General features: G+C 42.7%; 1 protein-coding gene across 1 annotated transcript in view; it reads right to left on the bottom strand.

Annotated features, from left to right (window-relative positions):
• Nucleotides 1-7,521, bottom strand: part of Arf6 (ADP-ribosylation factor 6) — a 273,142-nt gene extending 265,621 nt beyond the window's left edge. Inside the window, exon 1 of the mRNA XM_053778323.2 lies at nucleotides 7,219-7,521. The gene's annotated coding sequence lies outside the window, so the exon portion shown is untranslated. The remainder of the gene's footprint in view (nucleotides 1-7,218) is intronic.
• Nucleotides 7,522-18,120: the final 10,599 nt, after the last annotated feature.

An 18,120-nucleotide genomic window follows, 5' to 3' on the forward strand; every position in this document is an offset into this window, starting at 1 on the left:
GAGGATATTAAAGTGATCCTTCCAAAACTCTTTTAGAGTCAATCGAGTGTCTGTGGTCACTTCAAAGCACTTTTGAAACAGAGCTTTTGTGTACAGTTTCTTGAAGTTGGAAATGACCTGCTGGTCCATGGGCTGCAGGAGAGGAGTGGTATTAGGAGGCAAAAACTTCACCTTAATGAAGCTCATGTCCCCATAAAGTCGCTCTGCCACGTCTGTAGGATGACCAGGGGCATTGTCTAACACCAGGAGGCACTTAAGGTCTAATTTCTTTTCAGTTAGGTAATCTTTCACATTGGGGGCAAATGCATGGTGTAACCAGTTATAGAAAAATTCCCTAGTGACCCATGCCTTACTGTTTGCCCTCCACAGCACACACAAATTATCCTTGAGGACATTCTTTTGCCTGAACGCTCTGGGAGTTTCAGAGTGATACACTAATAAAGGCTTAACTTTGCAATCACCACTAGCATTGGCACACATCAACAAAGTAAGCCTGTCTTTCATAGGCTTATGTCCTGGGAGTGCCTTTTCCTCCTGAGTAATGTAGGTCCTGCTTGGCATTTTCTTCCAGAACAGGCCTGTTTCATCACAATTAAACACTTGTTCAGGTTCCAGTCCTTCAGTTTCTATGTACTCCTTGAATTCATGCACATATTTTTCAGCCGCTTTGTGGTCCGAACTGGCAGCCTCACCATGCCGTATCACACTATGGATGCCACTACGCTTCTTAAATCTCTCAAACCAACCTTTGCTGGCCTTAAATTCACTCACATCATCACTAGTTGCAGGCATTTTTTTAATTAAATCGTCATGCAACTTCCTAGCCTTTTCACATATGATCGCTTGAGAGACGCTATCTCCTGCTAGCTGTTTTTCATTTATCCACACCAATAAGAGTCTCTCAACATCTTCCATCACTTGCGATCTTTGTTTCGAAAACACAGTTAAACCTTTGGCAACAACAGCTTCCTTGATTGCCGTTTTCTTGCCCACAATAGAAGAGATGGTTGATTTTGGTTTCTTGTACAACCTGACCAGGTCGGTGATACGTACTCCACTTTCATACTTATCAATGATCTCTTTCTTCATTTCAATGGGTATTCTTACCCTTTGAGGTGTAGGGTTGGCACTAGAAGCTTTCTTGGGGCCCATGGTCACTTATTTTCCACAAACAGCACCGAAAACACTGTAATAATACGAAATATTCCGAGTGTATGCTTGAATGTTACCGCGGAGGCTGGCTGGTAAACAATGGGACGGGCGGCACATGTGAGGCTGGCTGAGGGCGCACATTGGACGCGTCTCGGACGAAGGCCGCTGAGCGGGTTTTTGTCCACTATGCGGGGCAAAATTTTAGCAAACAAAGCGTCCGCTATGCGGATTGTTCGCTATGCAAGGCGTTCGCTATGCGGGGGTCCACTGTATATGTAAACACACACTGTAACCTTTGCAAATAAATAAATAAATTATTTATTTATTTATTTAAGGAACCTCCCTTGAGGGAGAAGTATGCATCCTGAAATTTCATTCATATCCAGAAGCAAAAAATCGACCGAACAACGGTTCACATCCTGAAAAGTTCACATGGTGGGGCGTTCATAAGCCAATGTTCCACTGTATTCTTATTTCTACCTATTATGTATTATTATTATTATTATTATTATTATTATTATTATTATTATTATTATTATTATTATCATCAAACCGAATATTTTTACCTATATCTGAGGTCAAACTCAGGTCCTTCAGATGTGAATCGAAGGCACTACAATTAAAGCAACAAACCACCAACCAGCAACAATGGCTCAGTTGTTAATGCACTTGCTTCATGTTGGTTATGTTTCCTTACACCTGCTGTCCCTTTTTACCTAGCAGTATGTATGTACCTGAGTGTTTGTCAACTGTTGTGGGTTACATCCTGGGGGACAAGACTAAAGAACCCAAGTGAAAATAAGACAGATAGTCCTCAATAATGCACTGACTTTCTTGGGCTCTCCTGGGTGGCTAACTTTCTGGGTTAAAAATCTGAACATACCTTATAAGATAAGATTGTGTTTGAATTTTTAACCCCAGAGGGTTAGCCACCCAGGATAACCCAAGGCAGTGCATCAAAAGGGACTGTGTCTTATTTCCAATGAGATCCTCAATCTTGACCCCCAGGATGCAATCCACACCAGTTGACTAACACCCAGGTACCTACTTACTTACCAGGTGAATGGAGACAGTATGTGTAAGGAAACACACCCAGTGTTTCCACCCTTGCCAGGGATCAAACCACATACACACTGTGTGAGGCAAGAGCATCGACTACCAGGCCAGGGGATATTCCACACGACTTTCATCAACTTGTCAATTTATAAAAATGTTAACATTATGTATACCTGGAGTTTACCTGGAGAGAGTTCCGGGGGTCAATGCCCCCGTGGCCCGGTCTGTGACCTAGCCTCATGGTGAATCAGGGCCTGATCAAGCAGGCTGTTACTGCTGGCTGCATGCAATCCAATGTACGAGCCACAGCCCCAGCTGGTCAGGTACCGACTTTAGGTGCTTGTCCAGTGCTTGCTTGAAGACAGCCAGGGGTCTATTGGTAATCCCCTTTATGTATGCTGGGAGGCAGTTGAACAGTCTTGGGGCCCCTGACACTTACTGTGTTGTCTCTTTAACATGCTAGTGACACCCCTGCTTTTCATTGGGGGGAAGTTGCATCGTCTGCCGAGTCTTTTGCTTTCATAGCGAGTGATTTTCCTGTGCAAGTTTGGTACTAGTCTCTCTAGGGTTTTCCAGGTGTATATAATCATGTATCTCTCCCGCCTGCGTTCCAGGATCAAGAACTTCAAGCGCTGCCAGAAACTGAGGTGTTTTATCTCCGTTAAGTGTGCCGTGAAGGTTCTCTGTACATTTTCTAGGTCAACAATTTCACCTGCCTTGAAAGGTGCTGTTAGTGTGCAGCAATATTCCAGTCTAGATAGAACAAGAGACCTGAAGAGTGTCATCAGTATTGTATACCATTACTGATTTCCATGCAGTCGAGTCGCTTAGTAGTTTTAATTTGGGTCAGTGTACCTATGTGTACCTGTACCTTAATAAAGTTACTTAGTGTTGTGTATACTAACTAGTGAAGGCAGCAGCAGCAGCATCAGTGTTAAGACCACTCACTCATTCACTGGCAAGATAACTCACTGGTAAGATCACTCACTCATTCACTGGTAAGACCACTCACTGGTAAGACCACTCACTGGTAAGATCACTCACTGGTAAGATCACTCACTGGTAAGATCACTCACTGGTAAGATCACTCACTGGTAAGATCACTCATTGGTAAGATCACTCACTCATTCACTGACAAGACCACTCACTGGCAAGACCACTCATTCACTGGTAAGACCACACATTCACTGGTAAGATCACACACTCACTGGTAAGATCACACACTCACTGGTAAGATCACACACTCACTGGTAAGACCACACACTCACTGGTAAGACCACACACTCACTGGTAAGACCACACTCACTGGTAAGACCACACATTCACTGATAAGACCACACATTCACTGGTAAGACCACACATTCACTGGTAAAACCATTCATTCACTGGTAAGACCATTCATTCACTGGTAAGACCATTCATTCACTGGTAAGACCACACACTCACTGATAAGACCACACACCCACTGGTAAGACCACACTCACTTTTAAGACTGCACACTCACTGGTAAGACCACACTCACTGGTAAGACCACACATTCACTGCTGTGACCACACACTCACTGATAAGACAACATACTCACTGGTAAGACCACACACTCACTGATAAGACCACACTCACTGGTAAGACCGCACATTCACTGGTAAGACCACACACTCACTGGTAAGACCCCACATTCACTGATAAGACCACACATTCACTGATAAGACCACACACTCACTGGTAAGACCACACATTCACTGATAAGACCACACTCACTGGTAAGACTACACTCACTGGTAAGACCACACACTCACTGGTAAGATCACACACTCACTAGTAAGACCACACATTCACTGGTATGACCACACATTCACTGGTAAGTAAGTAAGTAAATTTATTCAGGTATACACAAATACAGTTACATAGAATTATCATACATAGCAGCATATGTGTAGAGAACCTAGGATAACCCAAAAAAGTCAGACAGAGTGACTTATTTCCATTGGGGTCCTTTTACCTTATTATTATAATATAAAGGTTATAATATTTTCTTATTATTCTACAATGAAGATAACATCTTCATTGTATGATACTATGATATGCTATACAACACAGGGATCAGCAACTATGCTGACATCACTGGTATGACCACACATTCACTGGTATGACCACACATTCACTGGTATGACCACACATTCACTGGTATGACCACACACTCACTGGTAAGACCACACACACTGGTAAGACCACACACACTGGTAAGACCACACATTCACTGGTAAGACTACACTCACTGGTGGGGAAGTGTCACGAGCGGTGTTCCACAGGGGTCAGTGTTGGGCCCCCTGCTGTTCACAATCTACATAAACGACATAGATGAGGGCATAAAGAGCGACATCGGCAAGTTTGCCGATGACACCAAAATAGGCCGTCGAATTCATTCTGACGAGGACATTCGAGCACTCCAGGAAGATTTGAATAGACTGATGCAGTGGTCGGAGAAGTGGCAGATGCAGTTTAATATAGACAAATGCAAAGTTCTAAATGTTGGACAGGACAATAACCATGCCACATATAAACTAAATAATGTAGATCTTAATATTACGGATTGCGAAAAAGATTTAGGAGTTCTGGTTAGCAATAATCTGAAACCAAGACAACAGTGCATAAGTGTTCGCAATAAAGCTAATAGAATCCTTGGCTTCATATCAAGAAGCATAAATAATAGGAGTCCTCAGGTTGTTCTTCAACTCTATACATCCTTGGTTAGGCCTCATTTGGATTATGCGGCACAGTTTTGGTCACCGTATTACAGAATGGATATAAATTCTCTGGAAAATGTACAAAGGAGGATGACAAAGTTGATCCCATGTATCAGAAACCTTCCCTATGAGGATAGACTAAGGGCCCTGAAACTGCACTCTCTAGAAAGACGTAGAATTAGGGGGGATATGATTGAGGTGTATAAATGGAAGACAGGAATAAATAAAGGGGATGTAAATAGTGTGCTGAAAATATCTAGCCTAGACAGGACTCGCAGCAATGGTTTTAAGTTGGAAAAATTCAGATTCAGGAAGGATATAGGAAAGTACTGGTTTGGTAATAGAGTTGTGGATGAGTGGAACAAACTCCCAAGTACCGTTATAGAGGCCAGAACGTTGTGTAGCTTTAAAAATAGGTTGGATAAATACATGAGTAGATGTGGGTGGGTGTGAGTTAGACCTGATAGCTTGTGCTACCAGGTCGGTTGCCGTGTTCCTCCCTTAAGTCAATGTGACCTGACCTGACTAGGTTGGGTGCATTGGCTTAAGCCGGTAGGAGACTTGGACCTGCCTCGCATGGGCCAGTAGGCCTTCTGCAGTGTTCCTTCGTTCTTATGTTCTTATGTTCACTGGTATGACCACACATTCACTGGTATGACCACACATTCACTGGTATGACCACACATTCACTGGTATGACCACACACTCACTGGTAAGACCACACACTCACTGGTAAGACCACACACTCACTGGTAAGACCACACATTCACTGGTATGACCACACACTCACTGGTAAGACCACACATTCACTGGTATGACCACACACCCACTGGTAAGACCACACACTCACTGGTAAGACCACACACTCACTGGTAAGACCACACATTCACTGGTAAGACCACACATTCACTGGTAAGACCACACATTCACTGGTAAGACCACACATTCACTGGTAAGACCACACATTCACTATAGCATATCATAGTATCATCCATGTGCTTTATATAGAAGACCCCTTAGGCCTGTGACGTCACACAGTCACAGGCCTAAGAGGTCTTCTATATAAAGCACATGGATGATACTATGATATGCTATACAACACAGGGATCAGCAACTATGCTGACATCACTGGTAAGACCACACATTCACTGGTAAGACCACACATTCACTGGTAAGACCACACACTCACTGGTAAGACCACACACTCACTGGTAAGACCACACACTCACTGGTAAGACCACACTCACTGGTAAGACCACACTCACTGGTAAGACCACACTCACTGGTAAGACCACACTCACTGGTAAGACCACACACACTGGTAAGACCACACTCACTGGTAAGACCACACTCACTGGTAAGACCACACTCACTGGTAAGACCACACTCACATTATTATTATTATTATAATCAAGGGGAAGCGCTAAACCCGGAGGATTATACAGCGCCTGGGGGGGGGGATGTGGAAGGCATTCAGGCTTAATTCGGGGAACTGGAGCACAGATCCAATTCCCTAAATCAAGAGCCCCTCACCAACATCAAGGAACCTTCCTTGAGGGGACCACACTCACAGGTAAGACCACACTCACTGGTAAGACCACACTCACTGGTAAGACCACACTCACTGGTAAGACCACACTCACTGGTAAGACCACACTCACTGGTAAGACCACACACACTGGTAAGACCACACTCACAGGTAAGACCACACTCACTGGTAAGACCACACTCACTGGTAAGACCACACTCACTGGTAAGACCACACTCACTGGTAAGACCACACTCACTGGTAAGACCACACTCACTACTAAGACCACACTCACTACTAAGACCACACTCACTACTAAGACCACACTCACTACTAAGACCACACTCACTACTAAGACCACACTCACTGGTAAGATGTAGAGCATCAAGTTACTTAACTTACTTCTTCAAGTTCAAAATGTTCAGTAACAACCTGACAAACATCACAGCTGATAAATTGTCATGATAAAAGTTAGTGTTGTACACCCCACAGTCCTCCCCTCCCACATTATATACTCCCACATTATCTACTCCCACATTATCTACTCCCACACAACATTCCTCCCACAATATATACCTCCCACATACATTATAATACAATATTAAGGTTAAAACAGCGGTCTGGTTGAGTTTTAAACTTGGTGGTGGTTGAGTGTGGGGTCCCACACCAGGTGCCACCTGCGCCACTACCACAATATAACTATGGCACTAAGTGCCACAATAAGAGTGCCGGACGTACCTTAAAGATACAGCGGTAGTTAGAAGGAGCCAGAGTTGAGGAGGTAGAGAGTCATGAGGGTGTTAAGAGTGAGGGGCGTGCTGGTGGTGCCAGCAACCAGCTTCAATCATAAACAAAGTAGTTCTTTGTAGTGGTGCCAGGAGCTGTACCTCACTCCTCCCTCACCCCCTGCTGCTACTGCTGATATTCCTTCACTACACTCACACTCCTCACTGGTAACTCACACACTCACAAGTGTCTACACAAGCTCCAGGCTGGACGTGGTGTATCCTTCCGCCCTCCTCAAACCTGCACCACCACCAACACCACCACCAGATGACTAACGTCATGCACCACCACCACCATCACTCACCACCTGTCATCTCCACACTCACCACCTGTCATCTTCACACTCACCACCTCTCATCTTCACACTCACCACCTGTCATCTCCACTCTCACCACCTGTCATCTCCACTCTCACCACCTGTCATCTTCACACTCACCACCTGTCATCTCCACTCTCACCACCTGTCATCTTCACACTCACCACCTGTCATCTCCACTCTCACCACCTGTCATCTTCACACTCACCACCTGTCATCTCCACACTCACCACCTGTCATCTTCACACTCACCACCTGTCATCTCCACTCTCACCACCTGTCATCCCCACACTCACCACCTGTCATCTCCACACTCACCACCTGTCATCTCCACTCTCACCACCTGTCATCTCCACTCTCACCACCTGTCATCTTCGCACTCACCACCTGTCATCTCCACACTCACCACCTGTCATCCCCACACTCACCACCTGTCATCTCCACACTCACCGCCTGTCATCTCCACACTCACCACCTGTCATCTCCACACTCACCACCTGTCATCCCCACACTCACCACCTCTCATCTCCACTCTCATCACCTGTCATCTCCTCTCTCACCGCCTGTCATCTCCACACTCACCGCCTGTCATCTCCACACTCACCACCCGTCATCTCCACTCTCACCACCTGTCATCTCCACACTCACCACCTGTCATCTCCACTCTCATCACCTGTCATATCCACACTCACCACCTGTCATCTCCCCACTCACCACCTGTCATCTCCACACTCACCACCTGTCATCTCCACACTCACCACCTGTCAGCCCCACACTCACCAACTGTCAACTCCACACTCACCAGCTGTCAGCTCTACACTCACCAACTGTCAACTCCACACTCACCAACTGTCAACTCCACACTCACCACCCGTCAACTCCACACTCATTACCTGTCAACTCCACACTCATCAACAGTCAACTCCACACTCACCACCCGTCAACTCCACACTCATTACCTGTCAACTCCACACTCACCAACTGTCAACTCCACACTCACCACCCGTCAACTCCACTCTCACCACCCGTCAACTCCACTCTCACCACCTGTCAACTCCACACTCACCAACTGTCATCTCCACACTCACCATCCGTCAACTCCACTCTCACCACCCATCAACTCCACTCTCACCACCTGTCAACTCCACACTCACCTCTCAGTTCCAGTCCTCACCTGTCAACTCCACACTCACCTCCACACTCACCACCTGTCAACTCCACACTCACCTCTCAGTTCCAGTCCTCACCTTTCAACTCCACACTCACCAGACATGTATGCACATGGCTCTGGACCAGCAAAACGTAAGCAGTCATGAAGGTCTCTTCACGAAATTCAATGGGATCAAGTAAACCATGTCCTAAATGAAACAAGCTGGGAAGATATCCTAAACAACACGGATCCGAACATTTGCCTTGGAAAAATTAATTCTATGGTTCTTGATAAGATAAGATAAGATTTCGTTCGGATTTTTAACCCCGGAGGGTTAGCCACCCAGGATAACCCAAGAAAGTCAGTGCGTCATCGAGGACTGTCTAACTTATTTCCATTGGGGTCCTTAATCTTGTCCCCCAGGATGCGACCCACACCAGTCGACTAACACCCAGGTACCTATTTGCTGCTAGGTGAACAGGACAATAGGTGTAAGGAAACGTGTCGGAATTTCCACCCGCCGGGAATCGAACCCGGGCCCTCCGTGTGTGAAGCGGGAGCTTTAGCCACCAGACCACCGGGCCACATGAGATTTGCTCAAGACACATTCCATTAAAAAAAAGAAAGAGAAGATGTAAACTAGAAAGAGAGAGACATTCCCTATACAGACGAAGGCGAAGAGTCACAGAGCTGCTGAGTGGGGTCAATATATCTGAAATACGAAGGGAAGCACTAGTTAATGAAATTGAAAATATCAAACTTATGTTGAAGGAATCTAATATGAGACAAGAATCACAGGAAGAACTAAAAGCCATAAGGGAAACTGAAAAAAAAAATACTTCTTCTCTTATGCCAAATCTAAGGGTAAAACAACTTCCAGTATTGGGCCACTGCTTAGGTGGGATGGGACATACACAGATGATAGCCAAGAAAAGAGTGAGATACTAAAGTCCCAATATGACTCAGTGTTCAGCGATTCACTGCCCACTCTCAGGGTCGACAATCCAAATGATTATTTTTATGAACGAAACCCAAAATTTGGCCTTCCAAAAACTCTCGGATATTATTATAACTCCACAAGATTTTGAAGAGGCAATTAATGAGATGAACATGTACTCTCCCCCAGGCCCAGGCCAAGAATATTGTCCTAACTAAACCTAATGAAACACCACTACATCCCACTGACACAGCTAAAAAGATAAACGACTTCTTCTCAACCATAGGATCTAATCTCGCCAATAAAATCCCACATACCAATGCCCATGCTGGGGAATACCTAGATGGGAATTTCCCAAATTCCTTCTATCTTGCACCAACTGAGCCCACGGAAGTCACCGAGATTATAAAGTCACTTAAAAATAACTCAAGGAATCTGTCTCATGTCCCACCATTACTGTACAAGCGAGCGGCCCATGTCCTTTCACATGCTATTTCATTACTTTTTAACAAGTCACTAGAAACTAGCACCTTCCCGAAACTACTCAAGATGGCAAGGGTTACACCAATACATAAAGGTGGTGACCCTACAGACTTAAACAACTATAGGCCAATATCAAACTTACCATTGCTATCCAAAATCTTTGAGAAACTCGTGCACAGGAGACTATATATATTTATAACAGCACAAAACATACTCAACCCCTGAAAATTTGGATTCAGGAAAAATAAAAGCACTAATGATGCAATCATAAGAATGCTAGATCTGCTTTACACAGCATTGGAAAATAAGGAATATCCACTAGGAATTTTTATTGATCTAAGAAAAGCTTTTGACACAGTAGACCACGACATCCTACTCCACAAACTTGACCATAACGGTATAAGAGGCCATGCGCTTGCTTATTTCAAATCTTACCTTACTAATAGGTATCAGTATGTCACCATTATAGACACAGCATCAACAACACGGCCACTTGATACTGGAGTTCCGCAGGGAAGTGTCCTTGGTCCCCTGCTCTTCCTCATATACATCAATGATCTTCCAAACGTATCCCAACACCTGAAACCCATTCTCTTTGATGACGACACGATTTATGTCATCTCTCACCCTAATCTTGCCACCCTCAACACCATTGTTAACGAGGAGCTGATCAAAATATCGACTTGGATGACAGCCAATAAACTTACGCTTAACACTGACAAAACCTACTATATTATGTTTGGTAGCAGAGCAGGAGATGCACAAATTAACATTAAGATCGACAACACTCTAATTACCAGACATACTGAGGGCAAATTCCTAGGCCTATACCTTGACAACAACCTGAATTTCAGCACCCATATACAACACATAACCAAAAAAGTATCCAAAACGGTTGGGATCCTCTCCAAGATACGATACTACGTGCCGCAAAATGCCCTTCTCACACTATACCACTCAATTATTTATCCATACCTCACCTATGCTATTTGTGCTTGGGGATCAACTGCAGCAACACACCTAAAGCCAATAATAACCCAACAAAAAGCTGCAGTAAGAATAATCACTAAATCCCATCCCTGTCAACACCCCCTCCCCCCCACTCTTCATAGATCTAAATTTACTCCCTGTTCAGTACATCCACACTTACTATTGTGCAGTCTACATCTACAGGACCTTAAACTCCAATATCAACCTTGACCTAAAACGCTTTCTTGATAGTTGTGACAGAACCCACAGGCATAACACCAGACACAAACATCTCTACAACATTCCCCGTGTCCGACTAAACCTTTACAAAAATTCAATGTATGTCGGAGGCCCTAAAATCTGGAACACCCTACCCGAGAACTCTACAACTGCAGACACATTCATCACCTTCAAAACTACCATTAGAAAACATCTTATCTCCCTGATACACCCCGTCAACTAACTACACGAATACCACCTGGTGGTTCACATTTACACTCACTCACCCATTTGACCATAAACAGAAACATTAATCTCAATCTTAAAATAATAAATCCTGTGATACTCCAATACTGAAACTATGTACTGTGCCAAAACAAAAGCATTCACATTGCTAAACTCACAAACTAGTATTTAGTCACTTTGCCATAATACCAACTTACCTCATAATTTTGTAATATTTTAAAATAAAGAATTAAACTAAGTCTGCCAGAAATGCCTAGCCATGCTAGGTGTTCTAGTGGTACACTCTGTAATCATTATTTTACTACCTGTAAACCACACAATAACCAAATTCTGTAAACTCAGCATTGTAATCCTTATAGAGAATAAACTTTGAATTTGAATTTGAATTTGAATGTAACTCCGTGTTCATCAAGAACTGCAAGAAGTCCCTATCGCATGCCTTCAGCATTTTATGGAGAGGGAGCATGGATACAGGAGTCATCCCACACACACTAAAAACAACAGACATAGCCCCACTCTACAAAGGTGGCAGTAAAGCAATTGCAAAAAAACTGCAGACCGATAACACTAACATCCCATATCATAAAAATCTTTGAGAGGGTTCTAAGAAGCAAGATAGCCAACCACCTAGATACCCATCAGTTACACAACCCAGGACAACATGGGTTTAGAGCAGGTCGCTCCTGCCTGTCCCAGCTCCTGGACCACTATGACAAGGTCCTGGATGCGGTAGAGGATAAACAAAATACAGATGCAGTATACACAGACTTTGCAAAAGCTTTCGATAAGTGTGACCATGGTGTAATAGCACACAAAATGCGGGATAAAGGAATAACGGGAAAAGTTGGTAGATGCATCTACAACTTCCTGACAAATAGAACACAAAGAATAATAGTAAACAGAGTAAAGTCCCAGACAGATATGGTAAAAAGCTCTGTTCCACAAGGCGCAAGACTCACTCCCATTCTATTCCTCATCCTGATTTCTGACATAGACAGAAATGTAAGCCATAGCTCCGTGTCTTCCTTTGCGGATGACACCCAGATCACCATGGCATTGACCTCCATCGAAGACACTGCGAGACTCCAACTGGACATCAACCAAATCTTCGAATGGGCCACTCAAAACAATATGAAGTTCAACGAAGAGAAATTTCAACTACTTAGATATGGAAAACTTGAAGAAATTAAAAATGCATCATTGTATACCACAAATTCTAACCATACAATAGAGCAGAAAAATAATGTGAAGGACCTGGGAGTGATAATGTCAGAGGATCTCGCCTTCAAAGACCACAACAATGGATCTACCTCATCCGCTAGGAAAATGATAGGATGGATAATAAGAACCTTCAAAACTAGGGACGCCAAGCCCATGATTATTCTCTTCAAATCGCTTGTGCTCTTTAGGCTGGAATACTGGAGTTTACCTGGAGAGAGTTCTGGGGGTCAACGCCCCCGCGACCCGGTCTGTGACCAGGCCTCATGGTGGATCAGAGCCTGATCAACCAGGGTGTTAGTGCTGGCTGCACGCAATCCAACGTACTGCTGTACACTAACGGCCCCCTTCAAGGTTGGCGACATTACAGACCTGGAGAGTGTACAAAGAACTTTCATGGCACACATAAGTGCGAAAAGGCACCTAAACTACTGGGAACGATTGAAGGTTCTTGATCTGTATTCCCTCGAACGCAGAGATTTAGATTTTGCCACCGAAGTGGCTAGTTTATTGAGCACCCCATATCCATCCTGTGGACGGTAGCGCGAGAGCATATGGATACACAAAAGGCCTAGGAACTAGGCCCCAAAGGGTTAACAGGAATACATATGGATTTATATCTACATATCTATAGTTCACTTATCTGTTGCAAGCAAATTTAGGAAATTTGCTTAGTATATCTGATATCTTATTTTCATTAATAAGATATCTTGACATGTCACATAGGTTATTATACTGTCTGTCTCTGTATTCCTCAATAAGTGGACAATTAAGCACATAGTGTTCAAGAGAGTGACCATATGCCTGATCACATAATTTACATTTAGTTTGATCATCATCTGTGTGTCTCCCAAACTGCCAGAAGTACTTGTAACTAAGCCTAAGCCTGGCCACTACAACATCAGTCAGTCTGTTCACATTGCAAGTTGCTCCATAAACATACTTATTTATTTATTTATTTATTTAGTAATTTAAGCATACAAACAGAGGTACAAAAAATACAGGTAAGAGCAGCATGCCAAAGCCACTTATATGCATAGCATTACGGGCTGGCTTAAAATTAACTTAAGATTAACTAAGCAATGATGAAATCAGTGATAAAACATTATTGTAAACAGATAACTATAAAGCACAAATGAGTATTACGAAGACAGGTCATATGGTTGCTTGCATTGCTGTACATTCAGTCGAATGGAGTATTCTGTTAGGTAGTGTTTTTAAAAAAATAATAGTTAGATTGGGTCCTAGGTTTAACATTTGTGTGATATAATTGTGAGTAACATATAGGATATACAATTTATAAGGTTCAGTTATTCAGTATTTATTTGGTTTTGAGTGAGTAAGTGATCTTTGAGAAGAGACTTGAATTTATAAACAGGTAGTGTTTCTTTTATATTTACAGGTAATGAATTCCAGATTTTAGGGCCTTTTATGTGCATTGAGTTTTTGCATAGCGTGAGATGGACACGAGGAACATCAAAGAGTGATCTGTGCCTTGTGTTATGGTCATGTGTTCTGTTGAGGTTGGCAAGGAGATGTTTGAGGGGAGGGTTAATATCAGAGTTAAGTGTTCTATGTATGTAATAGGTGCAATAATAAGTATGGATGTTTTGTATGGTGAGTAGGTTGAGTGTTTTGAATATTGGTGGAGTGTGTTGCCTGTAGTGAGAATTTGTTATCATTCTAACTGCAGCCTTTTGTTGGGTAATTAGTGGTCTGAGATGGTTAATTGTTGTTGAGCCCCATGCACAAATTCCATAGGTGAGATAGGGGTAAATAAGAGAGTGATAAAGGGCCAGGAGGGCTGACTGTGGAACATAGTACCGTATCTTCGATAGTATGCCTACAGTCTTGGAAATTTTCTTAGAAATTTGAAATTTGTTGTATATGTGTATGAAATTTGAGTCTATTATCGAGGTGGATTCCTAGGAATTTTCCCTCTGTTAGCTTTGTGATAGGTGATCCGTTTATTGTTATGTTAAGAGGTACATCTGTAGCTCTGTTACCAAACTGAATGAAGTAGGTTTTGTCAATGTTTAGTGTAAGTTTGTTAGTCCTCATCCAGGTAGATATTTTCTGTAATTCGGTGTTTACAGTATTGGCTAGCGTGACTGGGCTTGGGTGAGAGAAGATGTATGTTGTGTCATCTGCAAAAACTGTGGGTTTGAGTAATTGCGAAGCATTTGGTAGGTCATTTATGTATAGGAGAAAGAGAAGAGGGCCAAGGACACTTCCCTGTGGGACACCAACTGTAACTGGTTGTGCGGAAGAGCTTGCTCCATTTGCGTACACATATTGGTTTCTGTTGCTGAGGTATGACTTGAGGTAGTTGAGGGAGTGCCCTCTAATGCCATAGTGTGACAATTTTACGTGGAGCAAGTCATGGTCAACTGTATCAAAAGCTTTACGTAAGTCAATGAAGATCCCCAGTGGGACTTCTTTTTTCTCTATTGCAGTGTATATATGTTCTAGCATGTGTATAATAGCATCATTAGTATTTTTATTAGGCCTGAATCCAAATTGACAGGGGTTGAGAATGTTTTGGGAGATGAGGTAGGAGTAGATTCGTTTATGAATTAATTTTTCGAAGATTTTTGAGAGAGGGTGTAAATTGGATATTGGCCTATAGTTATTCAACTCTGTTTGGTCTCCTCCTTTATTTATCGGGGTGACCCTTGCTATTTTGAGAACCGTAGGGAAGGTGGAGGATTCAATGGATTTGTTAAAGAGTGTTGCAATGATTGGTGATAGTACTTGTGACGCTTTTTTGTATATAAAGGGTGGTAAGGTATTTAAATCTCCTGCCTTGTTTTTCAGTGCGTTGATAATAAGGGAGACTTCGTATGGGTTAGTCGGAGCTAGGAACAGTGTGTTCGGGTAGTTGCCAGTGAGGTAGTCATTTGGTGGGGTATCTGAGCTTGGGATTTTATTGGCAAGGTTTTGACCTATAGTGGAGAAGAAATCATTGAGTCTGTTTGCTGTTTCTGTTGGTGGGAGATGGGGTTCATCTGATTTTGCTAATTTTATTTCGCTATGTCGTGATATCTTTTTTGTTCCCAGAATTTCTGATAGGGTCTTCCAGGTCTTTTTTATGTCACCTCGTAAGATGGATAATCTGCTATCATAATACAATTTTTTTGCCCTTCTTATCAGGCTGGTTAGGATTGACGAGTAACGTTTTGTTTGGTCTCTGGTTATGTGACCCATTCTGTACTGTTTTTCATATCGGTGTTTTGTATTTATGGATTTGAGAATGCTGGGTGTTAGCCAGGGACTGTTCAGTCTCTTAGCTGTCATCTGTTTAGTTTTTTTAGGGCAGTGCTTGTTATCATAGTGGGTTATAGATCTACTCAGGCTTCTAACTGCATTCCTATAACAATCATTTTCATTATTTACTTCTCTCCTAATATTATTCCTAATGCTAGACACAGTTATACCAAAGTTATATTCTACATTCTCCTTCTGGGTACTCTTCTTGGCTAACATATCAACTTTATCATGAAGGAGTAATCCAATGTGTGATGGGATCCATAGCAATTGTACATTAATTCCTTTGTCCCTAATTTTTGAGTATCTATGCCTGGCTTCCCCAATGAGCATGTTGTTGGAGTTATTATATGAGTCAAGAGCCTTCAATGATGACATAGAATCAGTAATGATGATAGAGTCAAGCTCAGTGTCATAGGTTAGCTTTAGCGCCATTAGGATTGCAAACAATTCAGTTTGCAGTGTAGACGCCCAGTTGTTAATTCTTATGCCTAACTCAACAAATTTATTATCGTTCTTAACTAGGGAGGTGGCAACAAGAGCAGATGCAGCCCTGCCAGAAGACTCCTGTTTAGATCCATCAGTGTATATAACTTGTGATAACTTATTACTACCAGCTAGGTGAGAAATTTCTTCTTGAGCAGTTGCTCTAACAAGAGATTTAAGGAAGGGATTACTAGCAATGAGCTTCTTGGGAGGGACTTGTAGGTATGTGATATTAAATGAACACATCTTCCATGGAGGGGTGAAATGCTCTTGTTGCCTACTGTTGCCTCTTGTTGATCCACCAGGAGACCTGGTCACAGACCGGGCCGCGGGGGCGTTGACCCCCCCCGGAACTCTCTCCAGATACAGTTCATGTAGGTTATAAAACTTAATGCAATTGCACGTTTTCACAATCCATTTAGATCTGTGTGTATTTACCTCTAGACACTTGGTAAGATTCACTGTGACAGTGTCTGGTTCGTTTCTCAACATTCTAATACCGAGTACAGTGTTAATTTCAACAATCCTATCACTGATACTAGAAATACCAAGCTCCTTCCTCATGTTAAGAACTTTTGTAGATCTGGGACAGCCAAGAATAATCCTGAGAGCTTCATTTTGCATTAACTCCAAGGGTCGGAGAGAACTTTCTCTAGCTAATATCAACATGGGAGCAGCATAATCAATTAAGAACCTAACATAGGCTATGTACATCATTCTCACGATTCTCACATTAGCACCATAGTTGGGATTGTAGCCAGCAACAGCTTTGAGAGCATTTAGCCTAGCTTTGCATTTCTTGTTTAGTTGTGGTATAGTGGATTTGTTAAAGGGTACATCTACACCAAGATATCTGTAAGTTTTAACGTAGCTAATGATTTCACCCTGCAAATAGATGGGTGGGGGATGTCGTTTGCTTGTTAATATCTTTGTTTTAGAGGAAGATATTATGAGGCCTAGTCGATTACAAATTGCTTGAACTTCATTAAGAATGGTATTCATCTTCTTATGCCCTGTTGTATGGATCATGATATCATCAGCATAGCTTATAGCTATATGTTTAGGTGAGGCAGGTAGAGCATTTAGGAGAGCATTAATCAGAATATTAAATAGCATGGGACTAAGAACTCCTCCCTGCGGTGTACCTAAAGACATTTCTTTAGAATCACTTCTGAAGCCTTGGTAAAGGACAGAGGATACTCTATTTGACAGGTATCCTATTATCCAGCAGAGTAAGCTACCACCAATATTCATTTTGGCTAGTTCATGTAGTATAACGGTTCTGTTCGCAATATCCAATGCAGATTTTAGATCAAGAAAAGTGGTAAAACTAGTAGAGGTGTGTGCAGTGAGAAAGGTGGAAATACAGTTCTGCACACTTTTACCTTTCATGAACCCATAGAGGTAGGGGGAAAGTTGATGTCTGATTCTGTAGTACAGTCTGTTAAGCATCATTCTTTCAAAAGTTTTACAAAGACAACTAGTTAAGGAGATCGGCCTAAATGTATCAGGCTGTTGGGGCTTAGGGATAGGCACAATGAGACTATTGGTCCAGGAAGTAGG

This window comes from Cherax quadricarinatus, chromosome 22 (assembly GCF_038502225.1).
Source record: "Cherax quadricarinatus isolate ZL_2023a chromosome 22, ASM3850222v1, whole genome shotgun sequence".
NCBI lineage: Eukaryota > Metazoa > Arthropoda > Malacostraca > Decapoda > Parastacidae > Cherax > Cherax quadricarinatus.